General features: G+C 41.3%; 1 protein-coding gene across 1 annotated transcript in view; it reads right to left on the bottom strand.

Annotated features, from left to right (window-relative positions):
* The window catches only part of SOCS2 (suppressor of cytokine signaling 2), a 165,987-nt gene extending 145,034 nt beyond the window's left edge, over positions 1 to 20,953 (bottom strand). Inside the window, exon 1 of the mRNA XM_056574338.1 lies at positions 20,895 to 20,953. The gene's annotated coding sequence lies outside the window, so the exon portion shown is untranslated. The remainder of the gene's footprint in view (positions 1 to 20,894) is intronic.
* Positions 20,954 to 21,524: the final 571 nt, after the last annotated feature.

Here is a 21,524-nt window from a genome sequence, read left to right as displayed (position 1 = left end):
AAATACCTAAACACTATACTATAGAAAAATGCATTATATAATCTGAAACCCAAATATCTCCATTTAAAACAACAGACGTAAAAACAAGGGTAAACAAAAGTACAGAAGGAAAATTTACGGGAACCTCTTACTGCATGTTAACAAAATGAAGTGTTTGCATTTCTAAGTACTGACACACACTGTATGGCTGTACTCTTACAATTACACCAATAGGTTGTTTCCAAGAAAATCAGTGTGTTAGAAATTCCAAGAACTGAGCTTTTAAGTAATCAAAAAAAAAAAAAAAAAAAAAATCAAGGAATTAGGGTAGTCCTTGGCAAAATGACTTCTGGGAAGCTGGAAATTATTGTAGGGAAAACTTGCTTTTAAATATTTGTAATTATTTTTGTTATCTATTGTTGTTGTATATTGGCCTTAATGGAAAATTTCCAATTCTTTCCCAAAAGTATAATCAAATTGTGATAGCAAAATATGTAATGAGTAAATCTTTAACAATACTTTGTGTTTTTTAAAATTCATTTTGTTTCACCTTAAGGGAAATGGCTTTGGAGGCAAGGGGGGTGGCATGAGTATGAGTATACGCACCCAATTCTGGCATAAAATTTTGGTGAACATTAACCCAAGTAATGGTCTAAACTTAAGCTGTACTTCCTCAAATATACTTCTGTCTATGATGCGAGCGCGGACTGTTAATGATGGCTGTTATTACAACCAATGGCGGCAATTGGCAATCACGCTGATGTCCACCATAAACTCTTTAACCACTTAAGGACGTAGGTTGTACCTCAGCGGGGTGTTCCCGGCAGCTATCAGCTGCCAGGACCTGTGGCTAATGCCAGATATTAGGGGTGTGAATCGCCAAGAATTTGGCGATTCCATTCGAATCGCGATACCAGTGTGGCGATTCGATATATCCCGATATATCGCGATACCGTCTAGGTGACGATACATCGCGATATATCCCGATATATCGCCCACCTGGGAGCATTCATAGATCCCAATAGACGCCGCTGTCAGCTTTGACAGCGGCGATCTAGTACTCCGGTGCTCACTTTTCTCATGTTATCCCGTCCGGGCTGCAAAATAAAATAAAACGCACTTTATCTTACCTGCCAATGAGCCCGCGGAGCTCCGGTACAGGTGTTCGGTCCCCGGGCTGTATTCTTCTTACTTCCTGTTAGTCCGGCACGTCACATGGAGCTTCAGCCTATCACCAGCGGAGGCGGGACATCGCTGCGGCCGGTGATAGGCTGAAGCTCCATGTGACGTGCCGGACTAACAGGAAGTAAGAAGAATACAGCCCGGGGACCGAACACCTGTACCGGAGCTCCGCGGGCTCGTTGGCAGGTAAGATAAAGTGCGTTTTATTTTGCAGCCTGGATAGGATAAAATGAGAAAAGTGCGCACCGGATACTCCTTTAATAGCCAGCCGCGGCGATTGCCGCATGCTGGCTATTAGCGGCGGCCCCCGGCTACTGAAATCAGCCGGGGGTCGCATAGTACGGAGTGGGCACGAGTCGGAGCCCGCTCCATAGCCGTGTCAGATCCGGCCTGCCCGGCTCCACAAATGTGGAACTTTTATCTCCTGATTCCCAGGACAGGACATGCTGTTCCGGGCGTCCGCAGATAAAAATTCCACATCCCTAAAAGAATCGATTCAAAAATATTTTGAATCGATTCTGTATCGGCAAATGAAAAATCGCGATTATCGCGAGAATCGATTTTTTCTTACATCCCTACCAGATATCACTGATTGCAGTGATGTCTGGCATTAACCCCTTAAATGCCACAATCAAAGTTGATCGCAGCATCTAAAATGTTAAAATAAAAACATCCCAGCAGCTCTGTGAAAGAACCGATAACATTGATCAATGCTATGCTATGGCTGAGGACAAGCAGGGCTCTGAGCAGTGAGGACAAGCAGGGCTCTGTGCAGTGAGGACAAGCAGGGCTCTGTACACTGAGGACAAGCAGGGTTCTGTACACTGAGGACAAGCAGGGCTCTGTGCACTGAGGACAAGTAGGGCTCCGTGTGCTGAGGACAATCAGGGCTCTGTACACTGAGGACAAGCAGGGCTCTGTACACTGAGGACAAGCAGGGCTCTGTGTGCTGAGGACAAGCAGGGCTCTGTGCAGTGAGGACAAGCAGGGCTCTGTGCAGTGAGAACAAGCAGGGCTCTGTACACTGAGGACAAGTAGGGCTCTGTACACTGAGGACAATCAGGGCTCTGTACACTGAGGACAAGCAGGGCTCTATACACTGAGGACAAGCAGGGCTCTGTACACTGAGGACAAGCAGGGCTCTGTACACTGAGGACAAGCAGGGCTCTGTGCACCGAGGACAAGCAGGGGTCTGTGCACTGAGGATAAGCAGGGCTCTGTACACTGACGACAAGCAAGGCTCTGTGCACAGAGGACAAGCAGGGCTCTGTACACTGAGGACAAGCAGGGCTCTGTACACTGAGGACAAGCAGGGCTCTGTACACTGAGGACAAGCAGAGCTCTATACACTGTGGACAAGCAGGGCTCTGTACACTGAGGACAAACAGGGCTCTGTAGACTGAGGACAAGCAGAGCTCTGTGCACTGAGGACAAGCAGGGCTCTGTGCACTGAGGACAAGCAGGGCTCTGTGCGCTGAGGACAAGCAGGGCACTGTGCACTGAGGACAAGCAGGGCTCTGTACGCTAAGGACAAGCAGGGCTCTGTACACTGAGGACAAGCAGGGCCCTGTACACTGAGGACAAGCAGGGCTCTGTACACTAAGGATAAGCAGGGCTCTGTACACTGAGGACAAGCAGGGCCCTGTACATTGAGGACAAGCAGGGCTCTGTACACTGAGGACAAGCAGAGCTCTATACACTGAGGACAAGCAGGGCTCTGTACACTGAGGACAAATAGGGCTCTGTAGACTGAGGACAAGCAGAGCTCTGTGCACTGAGGACAAGCAGGGCTCTGTGCACTGAGGACAAGCAGGGCTCTGTGCACTGAGGACAAGCAGGGCTTGTGTACACTAAGGACAAGAAGGGCTCTGTACACTGAGGACAAGCAGGGCTCTGTACACTAAGGACAAGCAGGGCTCTGTACACTAAGGACAAGCAGGGCTCTGTACACTGAGGACAAGCAGGGCCCTGTACACTGAGGACAAACAGGGCTCTGTACACTGAGGAGAAGCATGGCTCTGTGCAGTGAGGACAAGCAGGGCTCTGTGCAGTAAGGCTCTGTGACACGCTTCTGACTCACAAAGCAGGATGATTGAGAAGCCAGGAGCATGCACAGAGCCGTGCTTGTCCTGTCCACAATTCCTGTATTTTGTCCCCACACAAGCAATAACTGCAGGGAAAAGACAGCATTTTTCACCCAAAAATTTAAATGTTTTAAACCAGTGTATGTGACAAATATAAACTTAATTTTATAATCTACATTATATTAAAAGTTTTAGCAAATGACAGGTACACTTTAAGCAAACTCAATTTACTTAAAATAGGCTGTGTGTTTGGTGTATTTGTGCAGATGCCTCCTGCTGTATGAGCTTGCTACAAGGCTATGCCATGTGCAGAGACCTTGGCTTTTACTGCAGATTTCAGCTCAGAAGTCGCCAGGAGAATACATAGTAAAATTAAGTTTTTCAACTTTCGGGCATCTTTACGTAATGCACTTTAAGCTAAAAATGACATGTGATCTTATTATGATGTGATATTATGTGAGTCAATACATTTAAAAAGATACCCAGGTTTACATGCCAACAACAAAGCGGATTGGCTCAGCCACGTTCTGTGTGACCCACAGGTAATGTGTTCTGCACTGGGGGGACTTTTTTACATTTGTGGGGGAGACATAGTTTGCCAGCTTGCTTATTGTTTGTCATCTGCCCATATATTTTATGAGCATAGATGCACTTGTGGCCAAGGGAGTGTACAATAGATCCTGACTTATGACAAATGTGCTTTACTGATTTTCTTATATGCACTGTGGCACTTTTTCATTGCCGGGATCTTTATATTGCAATACACACATTCAGTAGCTTTTACCCTTACATCATCAGTACTTTATTCTCATATATTATTTTATCTGGCATCCCGGGAGGAAAATCTTCCTTTCTCCACCCAGTTGACTCCACCATCTACCTGTGAGTATTTTTTGCTGTGTTGTTCTGTGCGTTTTATGTGTTTTTATTTAGCATTTTGTGCTTTTGTGTGACTTCAATAAAGATTATGTCTGTTTTACATCTATTTCAGTCTACCATTTTCTTTGTAGCATATATAGATGTCCTAGCATCACGAACCAACAGGAAAGTCAGGAGGTTCTGCTCGCTCGCACCATCCTGATTTCTTGAACATGCTGCCCATCAGTTGGAGTCACAATCTGGTTTATGCCTACTTTCCTCTCTCTTTTGTTCCTCAGGTGCTGATGGAGATTAAAAAAAGACAAAGCAAAAGCTAAATTTGTTCCAAGTTCCTGCAAGAAGTATTTGACAGAGGATTCAAATTTTCAACTCTGAAGGTACACCTCTCAGCTATCAACCATCTGTTTGAGGGAAGATTCTCTAGCAATCCTCATTAGAGACATTAAAGGGGTTATCAAGGAATAGAAAAACAGAGCTACTTTGTATGAAAACCCACTCCCCGTCTGTCTCCAGGATGGATGTGGTTCTGAAGCTCAGTTCTATTGAAGGGAATGGAGCCAAATTGTAAAACCACACCCAACCTGGGGACAGAGGTGGAGCCGTTTTTGAAAGAAATTAGCTGTGTTTTTCTATTCCTGAATAACCCCCTTAAGAACCTCCATCCTCCTCTAGATCACCAGTAGCTTTGTGAGATCTTTCTTTGGTGTTGAATTGCTTGTCAAGGGAAACTTTTAAGCTGATTGAGGATATTTCTATCAGACACCTATCCTGGAAGGGGAATCCATGCATCCATATTATACAATTTTTTTCCCCCATAATTGACGCATCCAAAGCATAATTCATAAACAACTTCTACAATGCCTCCTCTAGGCTATAGCAACAATGCTAAACAGTATGTGCATAGCAGGTATGGAGCATATAGTGCTCCTCAGGACTCCGTATAGTCATCTGACCTTAAATGCTCCCTTTGAAAGAAATGGTGCAGCTTGGGAGGGCAATGTGTATGCAGCTGTCACGCGCCAGGTGGACTCAGCCAAATGATTGTGTTAACAGCTTTACTTTACCAGGCGTGCCTCTCAAATATTCAGGCATAAACACTCAAAACATTAAATTCCAGGAAGACTGCTACTGATCTGCCCTGTACTCTGAGGTCTTCAGTGTAAATTCATATTATGAAATAGATGTTCAACCTAACATATAGGGAATTGTAATGGAATGGTTGAAAAAGCCATGTTCCTCTCACTTTACAGTCTGAGGTAATAGAACTTGATTTATTTTATTCCCCACGAGTATCATATACTTGCTTTATAGTCTGATGTTTTACTAAATCTGACCTTAACTGCGTGCTATGTGTGTGTGTGAATTATTTGTGGTTTCTTTGTGTTTGTAGAGTAAAAATATAGTTTTAAATAGCCTGTACTATCGAAATAAATAATCATCTTAACCTTTTGAGGATGCAGCCAGTTTTTGTTTTGTCCTTTTAGTTTTCTCCTTCATCGACATTGCCATATAAAAGCGCCTTATTTTTGTAGTATGAGCTGTACTTTTAATGGTACCATTTTTGTATCCTTTTACCATATGTATTAAAAAAACTGAAAAAAAAAATAATAATAATTTTGGGGTGAAAAAAACTGCAATTCTGCCATTTTTGTTTGGTTTCATTTACGTAATGGAATCACATAAAGAAGGAAGCGGAGCAACTCACCCAGTCAAAGACGGTACAGGTTGTCAGGTCACGATCAAGCGACGTAGAAGCGGGGAGGCGAATCAGGCATCGGGCCACAGCCGTTTGGCACCATAAGCTGCGATACGGCTGTGGCCCGATGTCTGATTCCCCCCCGTTCCACCTTCCGCCTCCCCGCTTCTACGTCGCTTGATCGTGACCTGACAAGCTATACCGTCTTTGACTAGGTGAGTTTCTCTGCTTCCTTCTTTATGTGATTCCATTATGCTCTCTATTGTTCGGCGTGTAGCACCACTCACAGGACCAAACCTAACTGCAAACACTCACTCCATTACTGCATGTATCACCTACTAGGATTAAAGAGACAGTGCCGGATTTTTTTCTTTTTCTTTTGTGATTATATATTCATTTACGTAATGTTTACTGTATAATGTGATATGTGTGTGTGCTCACAATGTTTATGTATACACCCTCTTTGAATTTTGGGTATTGGGACATGATGAAATAAAATCTAGTTCTTGGAAGGTTATAAAATTTGGTAAATACAACCTCTGAAGAACAACAGAACACAACAGATTCCAATGTGTTATTATTTAATTAACAAAAATGAAGAGAAAATAGAAAGACACTGGGGGAGATTTAAAAAAAACTGCTGTATTTGTACGTTGTGCTAAACGATTACTATTAATTTTTTTTCTCATATTTTCAATTGGCTCTTGTCTCCCTTTGAAAATACCTTTTTTTTTGGGCGCCAAAATGTTTAATTCTTGCACCTAAATTAGCAGTTTTGCAACACTTTTTAAAGGGGTACTCCCATGGAAAACTTTTTTTTTAAATCAACTGGTGCCAGAAAGTTAAACAGATTTGTAAATCACTTCTATTAAAAAATCTTAATCCTTCTAATACTTTTTAGGGGCTGTATACTAAAGAGAAATCCAAAAAAGAAATGCATTTCCTCTGATATCATGACCACAGTGCTCTCTGCTGACCTCGGCTGTCTATTTCAGGAACTGTCCAGAGCAGAAGAAAATCCCCATAGCAAACATATGCTGCTCTGGACAGTTCCTAAAATGGACAGCAGAGGTCAGCAGAGAGCACTGTGGTCATGGCACCAGAGGAAATGCATTTCTTTTTTGGATTTCTCTTTAGTATACAGCTCCTAAAAAGTACTGGAAGGATTAAGATTTTTTAATAGAAGTGATTTACAAATCTGTTTAACTTTCTGGCACCAGTTGATTGAAAAAAAAAAGTTTTCCACGGGAGTACTCCTTTAAAACACGTTGGAAAATAGATGTGGCCACTGCATAATGGTCTGTAAACGGTGGCCCTCCAGATGCTGCAAAACTACAACTCTCAGCATGCCTTGACTGTCCAGCCATGCTGGGAGTTGTAGTTCGGCAACATCTGAAGGGCCAGATGTTGCAGAACTACAACTCTCGGCATGCCCAGACAGCCAACAGATGCCCGGGCATGCTGGGAGTTACATAGTTCATAAGGTTGAAAAAAGACCAGAGTCCATCAAGTCCCTACTGAGTTGATCCAGAGGAAGGCAAAAAACCCTTATACTATAGGTAAAAATTCCTTCCCGACTCCAAATATGGCAGTCAGAATAAATCCCTGGATCAACTTTCTGTCCCTATAAATCTAGTATACATAACCAGCAATGTTATTATTCCCCAAAAAGGCATCCAGACCCCTTTTGAATTCTTTTACAGAGTTCCCCATGGCCACCTCCTCAGGGAGAGAATTCCACAGTCTCACTACTCTTACTGTAAAGAACCCCTGTCTGTGCTGGTGTAGAAACCTTATTTCCTCTAAACGTAGAGGATGCCCCCTTGTTATAAATACAGTCCTGGGTATAAATAGATCATGGGAGAGATCTCTGTACTAACCCCTAAGCCTTCTTTTTTCTAAGCTAAATAACCCTAATTCTGATAATCTTTCTGGGTACTGTAGTCCTTCCATTCCCCGTATTACTCTGGTTGCCCGTCTTACTCTGGTTGCCCGTCTTTGAACCCTCTCCAGCTCCACTATATCTTTCTTGTGCCTAGTACTGTACACAATATTCTATGTGTGGTCTGACTAGTGATTTGTACAGTGGTTGAATTATTTCCTTGACGTGGGCATCTATGCCCCCTATTGATGCACCCCATGATTTTATTTGCCTTGGCAGCAGCTGCCCGACACTGGTCACTACATTTACTATTAAATAAGACCCCTAAGTCCTTTTCCACGTGAGTCGTCCCAAGTGTTCTCCCATTTAATACATAATCCCAGCCCGGATTTTTCCTGCCCATGTGCATTACCTTACATTTATCAGTGTTGAACCTCATATGCCACTTCCCAGTCCAAACCACCAACCTATCCAGATCCATTTGTAACAGTGCACTGTCCTCTATAGTGTTGACCACTTTACAGAGTTTTGTATCATCTGCAAAGATAGCTACTTTACTATTCAACCCCTCTACAAGGTTATTAATAAATATATTAAATAGAACAGGACCCAAGATGGACCCCTGTGGTACCCCACTAGTAACAGTCACCCAATCAGAATAAGTACCATTAATAACCACCCTCTGTTTCCTATCACTGAACCAGTTACTTACCCACTTACATACATTCTCCCCCAGCCCAATCCTTCTCATTTTTTGCAACAACCTTTTATGTGGCACCGTATCAAATGCTTTGGAAAAATCCAGATATACGACATCCAGCGATTGCCCCTGGTCCAGTCTGGTGCTCACCTCTTCATAAAAGCTGATCAGGTTAGTTTTACAGGACCGATCCCTCATAAAGCCATGCTGATATGGGGTCATACATTTATTTTTATCAAGATACTCCAAAATAGCATCTCTTAGAAAACCCTCAAACAATCTACATACAATGGAGGTTAAACTAACACATCTATAATTCCCGAGGTCACCTTTTGACCCCTTTTTAAATATTGGCACAACACTTGCCATGTGCCATTCCTGTGGAACAGTCCCTCTTACTATAGAGTTCCTGAATATTAAAAATAGGGGTCTGTCTATTACATGACTTAATTCCTTTAGAACACGGGGGTGAATGCCTTCTGGACCTGGTGATTTGTCTACTTAGATTTTTTTTTTATGAGGCACTGTACTTCTTCCTGGGTTAGACAGGTGACCTGTACTGGGGAGTTTACCTTATCTCGCTGTATTTCACCTGGCATTTCATTTTCCTCGGTGAATACAGTGGAAAATAATTTGTTTAATATATTTGCTTTTTCCTGATCCCCGTCTATAATTTCTTCCTCATAATTTTTTAAAGGGCCTACACTTTCATTTTTAACCTTTTTGTTATTTATATAGTTAAAGAACATTTTGGGGTTAGTTTTACTCTCTTTGGCAATGATTTTTTCTGTCTCTATTTTTGCGGCTTTTATCATTTTTTTTTTTTTTACATATTTTACATTTTTCTCTATTTATTCACTATAATTTTTGCTTTTTAATCCTTCTTCACTACCGTCCTTTTTTAGTAGTTTAAATGCTTTATTTTTGTCATTTATTGCCCCCTTAACATTTTTATTCATCCATATTGGTTTTCTTTTATTCTTGACCCTTTTATTCCCAGTCTCCCGTTTAGTGTCAGTATTCTTCTTGTTTTTGAGTTGTAGTTTTGTAACATCGGAAAGGCCACAGTGTGCATCCGCACCTCTGATTGCCGCCTGACCTAAATGCCACCTGCTGCCGCTGATCGCTCCCACCGCTGCTCACCACACCTGTACTGGTTACTCCCGCTCTGCCCACCTATGGTAGTCTGGGCAGATCAGGGGGAACCAGTACAGGAGTGGCGAGCAGCGGTGGGAGAGATCAGTGGCAGGAGCTAAGTAACCTTTCAAACCCCCCGTCCAACATCTGCTATGGGTCGGTCGCTTGCGACCAACCAATGGCAGGGGATTGGAGCAGATGGCACCCCTGCCACCTCACTCCGGACCTTCAGGGTGATAGGTGCTGTCTCATGAAGCACGGATCACCCTTTTTTTTTTGCAGGCAATTGGGTCATCCAGAGACCCGATCAGCCTGGAATAACCATGATTCGCTGGTCAGAAATGAATGGCGAATCACGGTGATCACCATTATTGGGGGGTCTCAGGACCTCCCCTAGGCATTGCCACAGGATGCCTGCTGAATGATTTCAGCAGGCATCCCGTTCCAATTACCGCCTTGGGAGCAGCGGTGATCGCTAATATGGAGGGCGTACAAGTACACCCTCCGTCCTCAAGTACCGCCCTCCTTCCCCAATATTTATTTATTTAACATTATTCCAAAATGATTTAAAAAAAATATATGTATAAATAGTAAAAAAAAAAATATATATATAAATTTGCACCATATTTTTGATGTAATCTGGTCTCACAGGCTTTGAAAATATCATGTAAAGCAGACAATATACGTGAACACGCCCACTTTTACTAAATTGACGTAAACAGTGTAAACAGTGGCGCAAAGGTCTTTGAAAATGTGTTCGATACTTTTTGCGCCACAATTTTGGCACGAAATGGATTTTTTTTTGGCACAAAATTCTTTGAGAATCTCCCCCATGAATCAAGAGCTTGTAGAACCACCTTTAAGCTGTGTTCACTCAGTAATCATCTTGGAGGTGCGTGTGGTCATTATGTGGATATACTATCCTGTGGCCCAGTCTCCAAAGGGAGGGAATCATGCTCTGTCTCAGTATGTCACAGTACATGTTGGCATTCATGTATTCTTCTATGAACTGTAGTTCCCCGGTGCCAGCAGCATTCATGCAGCCCCAGGCCATGACACTCCCACCACCATGCTCTGCTCTAGGCAAGACAAACTTGATGCAATGAGTAGCGTATGGTCTGAACACTGACAGGCTGAACCCTCACCCACCCCTTTAACCTCTGCAGTAATGCTGTAAGCACTTATACGTCTATATTCCAAAGACAACCTCTGGATATAATGCTGAGCATGTGCACTCAACTTCTTTGGTCGATCACGGTGAGGCCTGTTCGGAGTTAAACCTGTCCTGTGAAAACGCTGTATGGTTTTTCCTACCATGCTGCAGCTCAGTTCCAGGGTCTTGGATTTCTTTTTATAGCCTATGCCATCTTCATGAAGAGCAACAATTCTTTTTTTTTTTAGAACCTCAAAGAGTTCTTTGCCTTGAGGTGCCATGTTGAACTTCCAGTAACCAATATTAGATAGAATAAGGATGTTAACACCAAATTTAAGACACCTACTCTCCATTCACACTTTCATTTAGACCTTGTAACACTAACAAGCCACATTACACTGGGAGGGAAATAGGCTTATTAGGCCCAATTTGGACATTTCCACTTAAAGATGGACTCATTTTTTTTTTTTTTACCAAGGTTTAGACATTAACCCCTTAAGGACCAACCCATTTTCATTTTAAGGACCAGAGCATTTTTTGCACATCTGACCACTGTCACTTTAAGCATTAATAACTCTGGGATGCTTTTAATTATGAATTTGATTCCGAGTTAATTTTTTCATGACATATTCTACATTAACATAGTTTTAAAATTTTCGTTGATATTTGTATCATTTCTTGTTGAAAAATTCCAAAATTTCATGAAAAATTTGAACATTTAGCATTTTTCTAACTTTGAAGCTCTCTGCTTGTAAGGGAAATAGACATTCCAAATAAATTATATATTGATTCGCATATGCAATATGTCTACTTTATGTTTGCATGATAAAGTTGACATGTTTTTACTTTTGGAAGACATCAGAGGGCTTCAAAGTTCAGCAGCAATTTTCCAGTTGTTCACAAAATGTTCAAAATCGGAATTCTTCAGGGGCCAGTTCAGTTTTGAAGTGGATTTAAGGAGCCTTCATATTAGAAATACCCCATAAATGATCCCATTAAAAAACTGGACCCATCAAAGTATTCAAAATGACATTCAGAATGTCTGTTAACCCTTTAGGTGTTTCACAGGAATAGCAGCAAAGTAAAGGAGAAAATTCAAAATCTCCATTTTTACATGTTCTTGTAGACCTGGTTTTTGAATTTTTACAATGGGTAAAAGGAGAAAAATCCAACAAAATGTGTAACCCAATTTCTCTCAGGTAAGGACAATGGGATTTTGGAAAGTGAATTTTGCTGAAATGTTTTTTTTTTTTTTGGGGGGGGGGGGGGGATGGGGGGCATGTCACATTTAGGAAGCCGCTGTGGTGTCATAACAGCAAAAAAAAAAAAACACATGGCATACTGTTTTGAAAACTACACCCAACAAGGGGTACAGTGAGCCTTAACACCTCACAGGTGTTTGACTGCTTTTTGTTAAAGTTGGATGTGTAAATGGAAAAAAGAATTTCACTAAAATGCGTTTTTCCCCCCAAAATTTTCATTTTTACAAGGAGTAATAGGATAAAATGCCCCCCAAAATTTGTAACCCCATTTCTTCTGAGTATGGAACTACCCCATGTGTGGACGTCAAGTGCTCTGCTGGCGCACTACAATGGTCAGCTTTTGGAGAGAGAATTTGTTTGGAATGGAAGTCAGGGGCCATGTGTGTTTACAAAGCCCCCCGTGGTGCCAGAACAGTGGACGCCCCCACATCTGACCCCATTTTGGAAACTACACCTCTCACAGAATTTAATAAGGGGTGCAGTGAGTATTTACACCCCACTGGCGTTTGAAGGAGATCTTTGGAACAGTGGGCTGTGCAAATGAAAAATTCCATTTTTCATTTTCACGGACCACTGTTCCAAAAATCTGTCAGACACCTGTGGGGGGTAAATGCTCACTGTACCCTTATTACATTCCATGAGGGGTGTAGTTTCCAAAATGGGGTCACATGTGGGGGGTCCATTGTTCTGGCACTATGGGGGCTTTGTAAACACACGTGGCCTTTAATTCCGGACAAATTTTCTCTTCAAAAGCCCAATGGCGCTCCTTCCCTTCTGTGGAATTTGGGCCACATATTTTGCTGTATGTATGGGGTATGTTCTTACTCAGAAGAAATGGGGTTACAACTTTTTGGGGGCTTTTTTCCTATTTTCCCTTGTGAAAATGAAAAATTTAGGGTAACACCAGCATTTTAGTGAAAAATATATATTTTTTTCATTTTCCCAACCAACTTTAATGAAAATTCTTCAAACACCTGTGGGGTGTTAAGGCTCACTATACCCCTTGTTAAATTCCGTGAGGGGTGTAGTTTCCAAAATGGGATCACATGTGGGTATTTATTTTTTTGCGTTTATGTCAGAACCGCTGTAAAATCAGCCACCTCTTTGAAAATCACCAATTTAGGCCTCAAATGCACATATTGCACTCTCACTCCTGAGCCTTGTTGTGCGCCCGCAGAGCATTTTACGCCCACATATGGGGTATTTCCATACTCAGGAGAAACTGCGTAACAAATTTTGGGGGTCTTTTTTTCCTTTTATCGCTTGTAAAAATAAAAAGTATGGGGCAACACCAGCAAGTTAGTGTAATTTTTTTTACACTAATGGGATGGTGTAGCCCCCAACTTTTCCTTTTCATAAGGGGTAAAAGGCGAAAAAGCCCCCCAAAATTTGTAGTGGAATTTCTCCCGAATACAGAAATACCCCATATGTGGCCCTAAATTGTTTCCTTTAAATAAGACAGGGCTCCGAAGTGAGAGAGCGCCATGCGCATTTGAGGACTAAATTAGGGATTGCATAGGGGTGGACATAGGCCAGTGATTCCCAAATAGGGTGTCTCCAGCTGTTGCTAAACTCCCAGCATGCCTGGACAGTCAGTGGCTGTCCGGAAATGCTGGGAGTTGTTGTTTCCCAACAGCTGGAGGCTCCGTTTTGGAAACACTGCTGTACGACACGTTTTTCATTTTTATTGGGGGGGGGGGGGCAGTATAAGGGGGTGCATATGTAGTGTTTTACCCTTTATTATGTGTTATTGTAGTGTAGTATTTTTAGGGTACATTCGCACTGGCGGGGGTTTATGGTGAGTTTCCCGCTAGGAGTTTGCACTGCTGCGAAAAATTTGCCGCAGCTCAAACTGAAGCAGGAAACTCACTGTAAACCCACCCATGTGAATGTACCCTGTACTCCTGTACTCCTGCTGGGAGTTGATCGCCGAAGGGCATGCTGGGAGGTGTATTTATGCAACAGCTGGAGGTACGCAACTACAACTCCCAGCATGCCGAGACAGCTGTTTGCTGTTTGGGCATGCTGGGATTTGCAGTTTTGCTACATCTGGAGGGCTACAGTTTAGAGTCCAATGCACAGTGATCTCCAAACTGTGGCCCTCCAGATGTTGCAAAACTACAAATCCCAGCATGCCCACAAAGCAAACAGCTGTCTGGGCATGCTGGGAGTTGTAGTTTTGCAACATCTGGAGGGCTACAGTTTAGAGACCAGTGTAAAGTGGTCTCCAAACTGTAGCCCTCCAGGTGTTGCTAGGCAAAGCACTAGCTTCCGTAGGATCCAGGGAGCCGTATCGCCGTCCTCTGCTGCCGCCGATCGCTGCCCGCTGCCAATGGGAAGTGGACCTTTGGCGCCAGTCACCGTCGGCCACCTCACTCTTATCCCTTCAGGGGGATCGTGGGTGTCTTGCACAACCCCGATCCCCCTTATTTTCCGGATTACCAGGTCACCGGAGTCCCATATGACCCGGAATCGCCGCAAATCGCCGGCGATTTGCAGCGATCGCCGACGTGGGGGCAGGGACTTGTCCTCAGGACTTAGGCTCTGCATGCGCTTTCCAGACTGAGCAGTACCCATCTGTTTCATGTAGACACTTTTGTGAGCACTAACACTTATACTTATTATAAATGTAATACTACTTGTGTAAGGTTCTTCAGACCAAGCTATCCCCAACAATGGGAGAAACCAAAGCATAATTTCTAAATAACAGACTAATGCCCCACCGCTATAACATTGTCCTGTACACATTTGTTTTTAAACGGATGTAATTTTTATCCTGATAAACATTATAATTTATTACTTGCCTATAAACGCATGCTCATGTCACCTCTACAGAGTCCTGAAATCTGCCTGATATGACAATGACAAATATCACAAATGTAATGTAACAAGACATGATCTAAATGATTGCCATTATGAAGTGGTGGAAATGCTGCAGATGCTGGAAGTCTCTCTGTTCTCCCATTAAATCACACGCCTTTAACTCTCTCAGAGATGGAAAAAGAGTGCACTTTTCACTGAAATATGACATTATTTCCATGGTTGATCCGTCATGTAAAATAATCTGTTTTAGTGAATCATGCCAGTTTTTCCTGGAAATCAGGAAATGATAAAGGGTAAACCAGTGAAATGTCTGCTCTTCCATTTAAAGGTCCCATGTGTTAGTTTAATGTTTCTAGGGAACTTAGGCCTTTTCTTTTTTCTAGGAATCCATTCTCTAGGAAATGGCAACTGCTGCTAGGGCAACATATAACTGTAGCGGAGGAATTCCCAGTAACAGCTGATGAATCAGCCCTGTATTATTTTACATATGACAGTGGTAACACTATGCAGCTTTACATTCTTACATTTCCTGCATACAAACGGCTCTCTTTAATTATTTCCCTGGAAGGACTGAAGTATCTTAAAATGAGTGATATACTGTGGTATGAAACAATAATCCTGTAAAGTACTGCAAATATATAGGTGCTATAGGAATATAAATTATTAGAACAATGAAATCTAAAATTCTATGGTCAGAAATAATTGAAATAGAAAAAGCTGTTACATGTATTGTTCTTAAGAGGGCACTTCTTTCAGAAAGGTAAAATCATTATTTGTGGAAAACAAATGTCAAGGATTTTAGAAGTTTCCCCCCCCCCCCCCCCACTTAGCAGCAGGGGTTTTACTATGTCTCCAAAAGACCAGGGGCTAGAACCCATAGCCCAAGCCACGTCCTCTAACCACACCCCAGTCACTCCTCTAGCCACGCCCTCATTCACACCCAATCGCGCACAGCCTCCTCCTTCAATATACTCCCTACTACCAGCAGGCAATTGTACAGTGTGGTTGCAGCAATCACACAACTTCCACCACCATACTGTTACTGATCAAATCCTGTATACTGAGACCAATATTACCAATAATACCAGTATACAGGGATGAATATTATCATCATACATATTTCCGCCAAACTATTACTGGCCATATCTAACCAAAACTAAGACCAGTATTACCAATAATACTAGTACAAAAAATGGTCAGCATCTCCAAACAAAATGAAACACGTGCATAGGTGCACACTGCTAGTTATGTGTGTTACCGGTAGGGACATATAATACTGCCATACCATGACCACCACCACCATCACCACTGACTAGAAACACTATACCTGGAAGGCCTGTAGTAACATCTGGAGGTGCATTGGTTGTGGAACACTGCCTTAGAAGCTATAGACGGAGAAAAGATGCTGGTGAGAAGGTACAGGTACGCTCTGGTGCGTTAAGTCCCAGATAGAAAAATGTACCTGTACCTCCTCACCTCTTTACTATAGAGAGGGAGCAGCTCCAAGCTAAGGCAGTGTTCCCCAAACAATGTAACTTAAGCTGTCATAAAAGATAAAGACGCACAGCATTGACTGGGAGCTGCTCCCCCTCTATAATAAAAATGGTGGTGAGGAGGAACAGGTACGACTTTTCCATCTAAGACTTAACGCACCAGGGAGTACCTGTACCTCCTCAATGGCATCTTTACTATAGAAAGGGAGCAGCTTCCAGCTAAGGTAGTGTTCCCAAACCAATGTACCTTAAAGGAGTAGTATAGTGCAGACTATTCATGAAAGAAGGAAGAAGACGGGACCGGAGGACCGATCAGCTGTAGCGGCGCTCTGGGGAAATGCAGGAAGTGAGTGAAAGTTTATTTTCATTTTTTTTATTCAGCCTGGGCACAACAGAGGAGAAATAGTCTACACTAGACTACTCCTTTAAACTGTTACAAAACTACAACTCTCAGCATGCCCAGACAGCCTTTGGCATGCTGGGAGTTGTAGTTTTGTAACATCTGGAGGCACCCTGGTTGTGGAACAGTGCCTTGCCAAAGCAGCGTTCCACAACCAACGTGCTTCCATATGTTGCAAAACTACAGTGGGGTGGCTTTAACCCTTTAAAGGGGTATTCCAGGATTTTTTTTATTTGACTATGCTACAGGGGCTGTAAAGTTAGTGTAGTTCATAATATAGTGTCTGTACCTGTGTGTGATGGTTTTCTCACAATTCTTCTGTGATTTTCACCCCAATATTTATTTTTAACAGCATATTTTTCTCAGGTTTTTCCCAGGTTGCAATGCCGCCGAGACCTGACTCACAGCTGATGACAGGGAGACTGTCTGCTTCAATGGGTGGAGGGATCGCTCAGTGGGAGAGATATCAATCTGCAACTAATGCAACAGCTGTAGGCACCCTGATTGAAAACCACAGGTCTTTTGAATGGATGCAGGTCATTTATGTTTCAATGGGTGGGGTGGCTGATGTGTGGGAGGGAGGAAAATGGAATTATGGGATTTGTTGGCAAAAAAGAAAAACTCAGGAAATACCAGTTCACAAAAAGCTAGCCACAGTGTTATGATAATCTCACAACATAGCCATTTAGCCCCAAGACAACCGCAGATCCTTCCTATGCATGTCCATTACTGTCTGCCAGGTACGTACTAAAATCACCTTATGGTGGATAACGCCTTTAAGGGAAAAAAAAATTTTTTCCTCCTTGCCTTCTAATAGTCTTAACATTTTCATTTTTCCACCTACAGATCCATATGAGGGCTAGTTTTCGCCAAAAATTAAACTTTGTAAGATAACACTCCTTTACCACCAAATTTACAGTGAAACAAAAAAATATATATACTGTATACATTTTGGGTAAAAATTTAAAAAAAAAGCCATTTTTAAACTTTTGCAGGCTTCCAATTCTACGCAGTGCACTTTTTGGTAAAAATTACACAGGGGGAGATTTATCATTGCTTTTAGAGCATTTTTTTGTCTATGTTTTGGCACGGTTCAGGCGCAAGCAGGAAATTTTGCTACTTTTATGCAACTTTTAATATAGACAGTTTCACTCTTTTTGTCTACCCATAGAAGGTGGGGTAGCACAAAGCTACACCACCTACCAGTAGGTGTGAGAATCACCTCTACCTTCCGCAATTCAACCTTTAACCTCTTGTGTACGACAGCGTCCAACTCCCCTTCTATGACATGCTCAGGAGCTGAGCTTGGGTCATAGCTGGATTGTCCTGGCGGCTATCTGTCACCAGGACCCATCTCTTATGCCAGACATCACCGATCACGGTGATGCCTGGCTTTAACCCCTTAGACACTGCAATCAAATTTGATTGTAGCGTCTAAAATGCAAGTAAAAATGTCTCGGCAGCTCTGTGAAAGTAAGTAAAAAAACCTAACCTTCCAAATTCAGGACCCAGGAAAGTGTCTACTTCCATCCCTCACAAGCGTCTAGAAAAAGTGTATGTGGTAGAGCTTTTCCCACCACAGCAGAGCTGCGCAAAATTCATCATCCTGCTGCACCTTCTTAATAAATAAGATGCATGCTAGTCAAACCCACCACCCAAATAAACGTGGGAAAATAGCTCTACCATAGACATTCTTTGATAAATCTGGGCCATTATCTCTATTCATTAGGTCCATATGATTAAAACAATACCCTATTTATATAGGTTTTTGCTTTATTTTAGTACTTTTAAAAAATTATAACATTTAATGGATTTTTTTTTTTTTTATTAAAACATTTTTTTACACTTTATTGATCTGTGTGCTCATTTTGTGTTTTGACCCTGGAAAAAAAGCATATGCTGTTTCATCTAGCAGGGACTGATTCTATATGTTCTAATTATCTTTGAGATTCTACCAATTTTTGTCTGAAGGAGACACAAAAAAAATACTAGACAACCTATTAAAAATGTTCAGACTTTTGTTTTCCATTTTTTCAAAGTTGAATCATATCTTGGTACAATGGCCCACGAAGAAATGCTTTCTGCACAAGTCATACTACTCAGATATCCTTTTTACCTCTATTAATAGACCAAAATTCATTGATTTACTTCTCAGATTGTCAAGAACAGTAAACCAATGAGCATTGATCTTACCAGATATGAATCTACCTCAATTTTTTTCTTTAAAATTTTCAATTACCTTTGGAGATTGGTCTGAAAAAAATTTAGGCTCCTATTTCAATTGTTTAACAATTCAAATTGTTTGGTCACTCCGTATACTTTGTATGGTACTGATAAAAACGACTGATCATAGCGCAAAAAATGAGCCCTACACATTGCCGTGGTTCAAAAAGTTATACTGTTTTAACAGAAGTAAAACAAAATCAATCCTATATAAGTTGGGTATCAATTTAATTGTATTGACCTACAGAATAAAGATATGGCGTCATTTTACTGAAAAGTGCACTGTGTAGAATCGGAAGCCCCCAAAAAGTTCCAAAATGTTTTTTTTTTTCAATTTAGTCCCACAAATATTTTTTTTTATGGTTTTGCCATAGATTTTGTGGTGAAATGATTGATAGTATTACAAAGTACAATTGGTGGTGCAAAAATTAAGCCCTCATATGGGTCTGTAGGTGGAAAATTGAACGGGTTATGATTTTTAGAAGGTGAGGAGGAAAAAACAAAAGTGCAAAAATGAAAAAACCTGTGGTCCTTAAGGGGTTAAATCTCTTTATGGTGAACAAAGCTCCTTTCTACTTTTACAGGCTTCCAATTATTTTTCTCTTTTATGAAACCAAATAGTTACAGGATTAGGGGTTCACAGATGGGACCACCGATAATGAAAACGGAGGCCCTTGTGATAAACATAAAGAGTAATGTATCGTTTTGTGCCTTTTTCACTCCACTTTTCTAGCTTGCACTTTTTCCCTTATGTCAATAATACATTTATCAAATTGTCATGGAATTGTCAAATTTGTCATGAATTTGGCAGATTTTATAATGCACCTTTTTGCCCTGTGTATATATAGAGAATTACCAGACAACTATGAGTATGGGGCAAAAACACATAACAATGCTAATCTAATGTTACCTGGGATAAAATGAGTCCCTCTAAGAGATAGTCCTATATACTAATGAATTGCTATCAATATGAGCTCCCAAAACATAAATTGTTTATCACAAAAAATTTAGTAAATTAGAGAAAATATGCAAATCTTTATTGATAAATAAAAAACATAGAAGATAAAAAGAGGACCTCCACCCAGATGGGGGAAAGAGAAAACAGGGTGACCCCTCAGGACCAAAAAGAAGCTAACATGAGAACAGTATGTAAAAGCATTACGATAGATCCAAACAAATATGCAAAGAAAGCATTATAAAGTGCCCAAAAAGAAGGCTACAAGCTTCACAATATAAATAGTATCCACATACTTAGTATGAAAAATGATCATAAAAGTGGTATTACGTGTCACACGTGAAATCCAAATATTGTATCACAGAAAAAATGTGTAATAATAAGTGAATGAAGTGTCAAAAATAATATATCACAATACATAATGATAAAATATAAACCAATTATATATACGTGAATATAATAGTGTACAAATAATGTAAAATAAATTCGGGTCCAGGTACAATAAAAGAGAAAAAGAAAAGTGAAAAGAAAAAATGACAATAGAAATAGAGAAGAACAAGAGAAAAGAAGAAAGAAAAAGGAGATTAACACATACATCAAATGCATGATCACCGTAAAAAGATTACAAAAATCCAATCATCCACGGATGGGTATAGGAATCCGAGAGAGGGGGCTGCATCCAGGAGTAGAAGCGGCATGCAGAAGAGTTCATAGGTCCATACAAACAAATTTTAATAACTGAATAACACACATAATTAAAAACAACCTACTGGAGGACAAAGTGGTCAAATAAATGGGGACAATGCCAACATGTCATTGAGACCCCGGGGATGTAACATATTCAAAGTCCAGATCCAATTACTCTCCCTCTGTGCCAATATTTTGCCAACCTTGCCCCCACGTAAACCTAAATCTATGCAGTCAATTGCTTTAATTCTCAATACAGAGGGATCACTCCTATGGAACTTCTAAAAATGTTGCGGGATAGGTTTTATATAATCCGACTCACTCAATTTTATATCCTGCACATGTTCTCTAACATGTACCTTTAAGGCACGAGTTTTCATCCCGATGTCATCCCGAAATCTTGGAGCACGGGCAGGTGGCATAGTAGATTACATCTTTAGTTTGACATGTGATCTTCGAGCGGAGGTTCTGGAGCCTGAGGAATTGGAAAAATTATTAGATCTTTCTACATTCGGGCATGCAATACAATGCCCACATGGCATGCACCCTTTCCTTGGGCCTCCTGATCCAAAAACATTGGGTGTATTGGATGGTATATACTCACTTTTAAGCAATATATCCCTCAGGCTATGTGATCTTCAAGCTGTCATAGTGGCTTTCAGTGTTATGTAGTGCTTCAGTATTGGATCCGTCATTAATAAGGCCCAATGTCTCTCCAGACATTTCCTCATGTTATATATATATATATATATATATATATATATATATATATATATATGAAAGAAGAACAGCACATCCAAAAATATGAAAAAAGTCAATCGGTGCACACCATCATCTGGGCCTTGGTTAGAGATCCCAAAACAAAGATATCCATAGGAAAGGACGGCAGCACACAGAAGCACAGAAGTAATCAATCCAGGTGATCAATCAAGCATGCTTGAGAAAGTCGATGTGAGACCGTTGAAACATAGCATCTTTGTATTGTGCCT

Source organism: Hyla sarda, chromosome 4 (genome assembly GCF_029499605.1).
Source record: "Hyla sarda isolate aHylSar1 chromosome 4, aHylSar1.hap1, whole genome shotgun sequence".
Lineage (NCBI taxonomy): Eukaryota > Metazoa > Chordata > Amphibia > Anura > Hylidae > Hyla > Hyla sarda.
The sequence above is the reverse complement of the archived record's forward strand: the minus strand, read 5'-3'. Positions and strand labels throughout refer to the sequence as shown.